Raw genomic sequence first — 8,333 nt, 5'->3', positions numbered from 1 at the left:
AATTTTTTTTTTTTTTTTTTATGTATTAATTTAAAACTGTCCTTCGCGGACAATCATTAAATTTGATGACTAAACTTAACGGTAGAGAATTAATTGATTACATAAATTGTTGCGAAACTATACAATAACTGTCGATATTGTATGTATGATGTATATAATAATGTATGTATATAATTTAATTTAATTTGCGTGTCTAATCCCAGAGAGGTCCAAAGGGTGTGATCGGTGCAGCCTCCTGGTGCGTTGACTGGTGTCCAGCAGGTCTTGTGCCAGGTTGTTTGGGTGGTCTTGAAGCCTCTGCATGTACTGCCTGCTGCTTTTCTTAATCTCATCCTTCACCCAGGGGAAGCTGAGGACCTCGTGTATAGTGGCATTATCGTGGAAAGGGTGAGCGTTTGTGACTGTGCGGAGCGTTTTGTTTTCGAATGTCTGGATAATGTTGATGTTACTTTTCGATGCAGTGCCCCACAGTTGAATGCCATACGTCCAGATTGGCCTTATGATCGCTTTGTAGATAAGGAGCTTAGTGGAAGTCGGTAGCTTAGATTGTCTGCCCATCAGCCAGTAGAATTCACGGACTCGGTTCTCCGCCTGTTTCCGCTTCTTTAGCAGGTGTGGTCTCCATGTAAGTCTCCTGTCCAGTGTAAAGCCAAGATAATTTGGATTGGCTACCTCTGGGATTGGGAACCCGTTGAAACTGACTGGTGGGCAAGTGCCGCGCCTAGTTGCGAAGGTGGTAGCGGTTGACTTGTCGCTGTTTACCGATATATTCCATCTCGTGTGCCACGTGTTCAGTAGATCTAGTTGCTCCTGCATAGTCTGGGAGGCCTCTGCTGGGGTATCTGCTGTTATTAGGAACGCAGTATCATCGGCGTAAGTGGCTGCCATAATGTACTGGCTCGGTATCACCGGCAGGTCAGCCGTATACGCGTTGTAGAGGAACGGACCGAGAACGCTTCCTTGGGGAACTCCTGCACGGGCTTCTTTGACGTCTGAGCGCGCTTCTCCACACCTGACGGCGAATCTTCTGCCCTCCAGGAACGATTTAAGAACTTGAAATATGGCTGGGGCAGGCCGTTTTTGAGCTTTAGGAGGAGACCGGGGGTGCCAAACACGATCAAAGGCTTGCTTAATGTCCAGCATTACTGCTAGGCAGTATTTCTTATTCTCAAAGGCGTCCAGGATATATTGCGCTACTCGGTGGCCTTGCTCTGGTGTCCCGTGGCGGCGCCTAAAGCCAAACTGGTGATCAGGGATCAGACCAGCCTCCTCAATCACCGGCAATACTCTGGACAAAAATACTCTTTCGAGTATCTTGGAGAGTACTGGTAGTAAGCTGATCGGGCGGTAGGAGGCGGGATTGGCTTCATGTTTACCAGGCTTCAGGATCATAACTACTTCGGCGCGTTTCCATGATGAAGGGAAGTGCCCCAATTGCAAGCACTTATTTATTATGGTCGTGATTAGTGACTTGCTAATAGGGGGGAGGAGCTTTAAAGCAATGGCATTGATGGCATCATCGCCTGGAGCCTTGTGGTTACCCATTGCCGCTATTAAATTGCTGATCTCCTCTTCCGTGGCCTGGGGTATCGACTCGGAGTCAGAGAGAGGTTCTGACAGGAGCCTGGCTGTTTCGGCTGCTTCATTTGGGGAACATCGATTGGCTGGTGTGAAGACTTCCTCCAAGTGCTCGGCGAATGCGTTGGCTCTTTCGGTCTCAGTTCTGCACCATGAGTTGTCTTGTCTTCTGATGGGCGGGATCCTCTTCAGTGGCCTCTTGATGCGCTTGGTAACATTCCACAGGTTGTGGTGGGGATCACCCGGCGCGAGATTACCAACAAAGCTGTCGAGGGCTCCTTCCTTAGCCTGACCAGAGTTTCCTTCAGCTCCTTGGTGGCTCTGTTGAGAGCTGTTTTGTCTCTAGGGTTCCTGGAGAGGAACCAAACCCGTCGGAGACGCCTTTTCTCTGACTTGAGCTCATTAACCCGCGGATTCCAAAAGTGGACGTCTCTACTTCTGTCCCTCGTTTGGTTAGAGAACCTTGGAGCAGCATAAGTTGCTGCCTCCTGAATTTGCGAGGTGAGGTTCACAACGGCCGCATCTATAAGTTCAGGGGTATCCAATGGTGGATTAGTGACTGTCGAGTTGTTCAGCCAGTGGTGGTATCATATGCGTCACTAAATTGATAACGAGGTGTTTGGCAACGTGACACAATTCTTTAAAGTCTTTATATCAAAAATTATATGATAGGGACAATATCATATGCGTCACTAAATTGATGACGAGGTATTTGGCAACTTGATAGAATTCTTTAAAGTCTTTAACAATCCAACGCTTGGTGAATTTTGCTTCACAATGATAGGAAGAGCCGACATCGAAGGATCAAAAAGCGACGTCGCTATGAACGCTTGGCCGCCACAAGCCAGTTATCCCTATGGTAACTTTTCTGACACCTCTTGTTAAAAACTCTTTAAACCAAAAGGATCGATAGGCCAAGCTTTTGCTGTCCCTGTGTGTACTGAACACCGAGATCAAGTCAGCATTTGCCCTTTTGCTCTATGTGTGGTTTCTGTCCGCACTGAGCTGGCCTTGGGACACCTCCGTTATTATTGAGAGATGTACCGCCCCAGTCAAACTCCCTACCTGGCAATGTCCTTGAATTGGATCATACCTGAGTAATTGGAGTTATACCAAATTTTCAAATCAAAAATACATAAATGCATCGTTTTATTAAAGAATTTGTTTGCGATTATATAACAAACTCGTGATACTTTGATCAAGAAGCTTGCATCAAAACCCAATACCATAAGATATAATAAATATATCCGTATAATGGCTAGGAAATGATACACGTTCCATTTAATCAAGTAAGTAAGGAAACAATAAGAGTAGTGGTATTTCATTGACGATACCAAACCGAGGTCTAATATCTCCCACTTATTCTACACCTCTTATGTCTCCTTACACTGCCAGATTAGAGTCAAGCTCAAAAGGGTCTTCTTTCCCGCTAATTATTCCAAGCCCGTTCCCTTGGCTGTGGTTTCGCTAGATAGTAGATAGGGACACGACAACGACTTTTCAGATCTCTCCGAACTTGTTTTACGTGGCGTGTTCCACACTGAAGGGATTACAAGCACGACACCCTGAACACCCACAAGTGGTGCATGTATCAACATGGTGTATGTGTCTGGATACGCCAGACAAGCGTCCCGGACTAGAAGCTATAGCTATGTACATAGCGACCACCCCGGTAGCAATTCGAGTACTTGCTTGCCGGGCAAGCACTCCCCCTTGCTGAGGAGCGAGATCTACCTAAAATCTCTACTGATCTCTGGGTCACAGCACCCGAGTTTTGCGCAACCAGCACCGTAACTCAAACGTCGAACACGAAGGCTCTACCCGCGATATGGGTACCAACCACAGCCACCACGATACTCCCACCAGGGGGCCTACCTCAATGTGCAGTCTTGGATAGCTGCACAACCCGTGGTACCGAAAGAGAGGCTCGGTGGGCCTCCTCCTTTTGCTCCGACAAGCAGGGTTAGAGGGACCTATGGCTATATTAGTCGCCTCTTACGACAAGCAATAGCGGACTGTGGAAGTATTCTCGCCCGCTAACCACACGGCGAAGTTGTTGGGCTAAACACCCCTCCTCCTACGGAACACTTCGTCCGCAAACACTGCCAGCCGCTGAGTCCTCTGTTGATCTTCCAGGATTCTATCGAAGGTCCAGTTTTCGCCAAGGCGCTGCACTCCAAGTCCATCGAGGTTCCGCAAATCTGCATATAGGGGGCAAGCGCACAATATGTGCATCCAGTCCTCATATGGATCTCCACAAGCGCAAGCAGTGGTATCGCTGAGGGCTCTCCCTTGCAAAAATGCGTTAAACGACCCGTGACCTGTCAGCAGCTAAGACGTCCTCATCGAGAATCCAAATCTTGGATCCCGATAGGCGAGAGTGACATATGGGATGAATTTATGCGTCACCCGTCCTGGTTCGCTGTCATCATCCCATCTGTTCTGCCAACTCTGCAGTAAGCACTCTTCTAGGCGAGTCTTCCTCTGCTTCCAGCTTAGACACGTAGTGTCCTCGTCATATAGCCAGTCGTTCTCCTCCAGCGGGTATCCACGCTTCAGCTTGTATTTGACCGCTAAAAACTTAGCAGCCAAGTCAAGCGGGGAGCTCCACCAAGTACCTGCAGTGCCACTGTGGACACTGTTCGGCATACCGAAAGGCATCCAAGCAGAATTAGCCTCTGGCAGGAGGCTAGTCGTCTCCGGGCGGCTACTTGTTCGGCGGTGTCATACCATACCGGGGCACCAAACAGCACACAAGGTGCCATGAGTCCGTCATATATGGTCCGCCTGGCTCGAGGACTGAAGCCCCAGTCGGCTCGAAGCACACGCGCCAATGCTCCAACGACTCCGGTCATCCGCTGGCGAAGCGAAGCTATGTGCGTGAGGAATTTCATTCCTTCACTGACCGTGTTTCAAGACGGGTCCCGAAGGTATCCTGAATCTTTCGCATTGTTAATCATACAAGAGCATATAATAAACACAAAAATCAATGATAATTATGCCATTATATAATTCCGAAAAATTAACGCTCTGTAATAATATAAATATATCAGCACTTTATCAAATTAATAACATTTATTCTGTGTTAAAATGCAAGCAATTTAATTGGAATAAACTATAAGTTATATTTTATGATAAATTTGGGATATGCTAATAGATTACAATGTCCTTATATGGAAAAAATGCACATTATTCTTAATAATATTATTTAAATATTACAATTTTAATGATGAATTTTCCATAACGGATATTCAGGTTCATCGGGCTTAACCTCTAAGCAGTTTCACGTACTGTTTAACTCTCTATTCAGAGTTCTTTTCAACTTTCCCTCACGGTACTTGTTTACTATCGGTCTCATGGTTATATTTAGTTTTAGATGGAGTTTAGCACCCACTTAGTGCTGCACTATCAAGCAACACGACTCTTTGGAATCATCATCTAGTAATCATTAACATTATACGGGCCTGGCACCCTCTATGGGTAAATGGCCTCATTTAAGAAGGACTTAAATCATTAATTTCTCATACTAGAATATTGACGCTCCATACACTGCATCTCACATTTGCCATATAGAAAGTGACTTAGTGCTGAACTGTTTTCTTTTCGCTCGCCGCTACTAAGAAAATCATTGTTAGTTTCTTTTCCTCCCCTAATTAATATGCTTAAATTCAGGGGGTAGTCCCATATGAGTTGAGGTTGTATATATAACTATATTTTGCCATAAATTCTTTATATATAAATGATAAAACAATCAATTAAATTCGTTATAAATAGTTCCAATAGTTCTTGTAAGCAAAGTTATTTTTTATCCATTTAACGAACCAACGAAGAATAATAACAAAACCAAGATTTTTCTTTTTGCGAATCATTAATAAGAGACAATTCTAGATGAAAAATATTTCAATTTTTTATGCTAGACATTTCTCAGTATTATTTGATTGAAAAAGAAAATATTTCTCTTCGTTTTTCACATTCAAATGTGAGATAATGTTTTTCATTTCTTTTTTAATATTATGAATAAAATCATTATTTAATCCAATAATATACCATATGCTTATAAAAAATTTATAAACAACTTAATTAGCATAGTCTTACAACCCTCAACCATATGTAGTCCAAGCAGCACTATAAAATTATTAAAGTACATAACAGCATGGACTGCGATATGCGTTCAAAATGTCGATGTTCATGTGTCCTGCAGTTCACACGATGACGCACAGTTTGCTGCGTTCTTCATCGACCCATGAGCCGAGTGATCCACCGCTTAGAGTTTTATAATTCATTTTTATATAATATCAATATTGTTTTTATTGAAAGAAATTAAAAATACACCATTTTACTGGCATATATCAATTCCTTCAATAAATTTATTTTTATACCTAAAAATAAATGTTGCGATATGTCTTAGTTTCATATAAGCATTATGTATCATAATAATCTGGTTATGGTTTGCTATTTTGGGTGACACATACTGCAAAATTTATATAAAACATTAACCTGATGGATGACAGGTACAAACATTGTATATTTTAGGTTGTTGCATTAGCCAACGTATGCTCATAACATAGATGAACAATACATATTCGCAACGCGTGTATATTATGGTCCATATACACACACACTTATTTCGATTACCACATTCAAAATTATTTTAATTTTAATTCGACTTCTACTTTCAAGTTTTGTTTAGTTTCTTCGATTTCCATTTTCGAGAATTTGTTTTTATAGGAAACGACATTGTTGTAATAAGTACTTTTTTTTTTTTTGTGTATCTGTTTTATTTATTTAAAATCTGTCCTAATGGACAATAATTTTTTTTTTTTATGTGGGGGAACATTGACATACGGGGAGTACTTAGAATGTACTTGGGTAGGGGTTACAAATTTACATTAATGTTGCGTGAGGTCAAGCGGGTGCGTTCTCTGCAGACGTCTTGTGGATTGGCTGTTGTCTAGCAGATTGATGGCCAGGTGGTTGGGGTGATTCTCCAGTCTTCTGGCGTATCTCTCACTGAGTCGGTAGATCTCATCTTCCACCCAGGGAATTCCGAGCTCCTCGTGGATGGCAGTATTCTCGTGATAGGGATGGGCGTTGGAGACTATTCTCAAGCATCGGTTCTGGAATTGCTGGATCTTTCTTCTGTGTGAAGCACTTGTGGTGCCCCACAGCTGGATTCCATAAGTCCATATTGGCTTGAGAATAGTCTTGTAGACAAGCAGCTTCGTTTTGTCCCTCAGCTTGGAACTTTTCCCAACAAGCCAGTGGAGTTGCTTAAGGCGTATGTTGGCCTGGGTACGCTTCCTATCAATGTGAGGGCCCCATGTCAGCCTTATATCCAGTGTAAGCCCTAGGTATTTTGAGGTGCTGGTAGTAGGGATCGTGTCGCCGTCAAGAGTGACCGGAGGGCATTCTCCTCTGCGCAGGGAAAATGTTGTATGGGAGGATTTTTCGGCGTTGACCGCAATATTCCATCGTTTTAGCCATGGATTCAGAGCATCCAGTTGCCTCTGGATGATGGCTGAAGCTCCATCTGGATTAGTAGCGGTGGCGAGGAACGCGGTGTCGTCGGCATAGGTGGCTATTGTGAGGTGACGGGAGGGTATTATAGAAAGGTCTGCTGTGAAGAGGGTGTAGAGGATGGGACCAAGGACGCTGCCTTGAGGTACTCCGGCTTTTATGGGCCTTAGCGTGCTGGATGTGGATCCGCAACGCACTTGGAATTCTCTTCCTTCGGTGTAAGATTTGAGTAGAGCGTAGTGGGAACTGGGAAGGTGGGACTTAAGTTTGTGGAGGAGACCGGAATGCCACACTCTGTCAAACGCCTGCTTGACATCGAGGAAGACGGCCGAACAGTATCTTTTCTTCTCGAATGCATCGAGAATTCTTGATACGAGCCGGTTGCATTGTTCGGGTGTTCCATGAGATCGCCTTAATCCAAACTGGTGATCCGGGATCAAACCAGCCTCGTCCAGTAGTGGCAACACTCTGCGCAGAAATACTCTTTCGAGTATTTTGGAGATTATTGCCAGCAAACTAATCGGTTTATATGAGGCAAGTTTGGCTCCAGGTTTTCCGGGTTTAAGGATGAGGATGACTTCTGCACGTTTCCATGATCTCGGGAAGTACCCTAGTGAGAAGCAGCTGTTGAAGATGTTAGCCAACATCTGGGAGCAAGGAGGAGGCATAATTTTGAGGGAAGTGGCGTCGATACGATCCAGTCCGGGGGATTTGCTGGCCTTTAGGGAGGCGATCTCCTGCGCAACCTCTTCAGGGGTGACGGGCTCTATCGGCAAGCTGGGTGGAGATGGACTCTCAAGGAACCTGGTGGTGGCAGCACGCTCTTCACCAGTGCATCTGTTGAATGGGGTGAATGCGTTCTGGAGGTGATCTGCGAATGCTTCTGCTCTTTCGTCATCGGAACGGCACCAAGAGCCATGTGGCGCGTGACATGCCACAGATTGTGTTGCGGGTCACCAGGTTCCAGCTCTTCAAGGAATCGATTGAATGAGTCCTGCCTTAGTGTGCAAAGCTTGACCTTAAGCTCCTTGCTGGCTCGTTAAGTGCCGCTTTATCCCTTGGGTTGCGCGAGGAGAACCAAATACGTCTGAGGCGCCTCTTCTCCGCCACGAATGCCGCAATCTCTGGAGACCAAAGGTGGAGATCTCGCTCAGGTGTTCTCGTGGTAGTTGGAGGAGGAGGGTTGGCGAACTTAGCAGCATTGTACATCTCCTCAGTGAGTGTATTAATCGCCGCAT

The 8,333-nt window shown here is 44.8% G+C and overlaps 1 non-coding gene across 1 annotated transcript; it reads right to left on the bottom strand.

Annotated features, from left to right (window-relative positions):
* Positions 1–5,672: 5,672 nt before the first annotated feature.
* On the bottom strand, positions 5,673–5,850 carry LOC117149481. The gene has a single exon (XR_004460327.1). It is a non-coding gene; the product is annotated as a 5.8S ribosomal RNA (ribosomal RNA).
* Positions 5,851–8,333: the final 2,483 nt, after the last annotated feature.

Source organism: Drosophila mauritiana, unplaced genomic scaffold, assembly GCF_004382145.1.
Source record: "Drosophila mauritiana strain mau12 unplaced genomic scaffold, ASM438214v1 U_229, whole genome shotgun sequence".
Lineage (NCBI taxonomy): Eukaryota > Metazoa > Arthropoda > Insecta > Diptera > Drosophilidae > Drosophila > Drosophila mauritiana.
The sequence above is the reverse complement of the archived record's forward strand: the minus strand, read 5'-3'. Positions and strand labels throughout refer to the sequence as shown.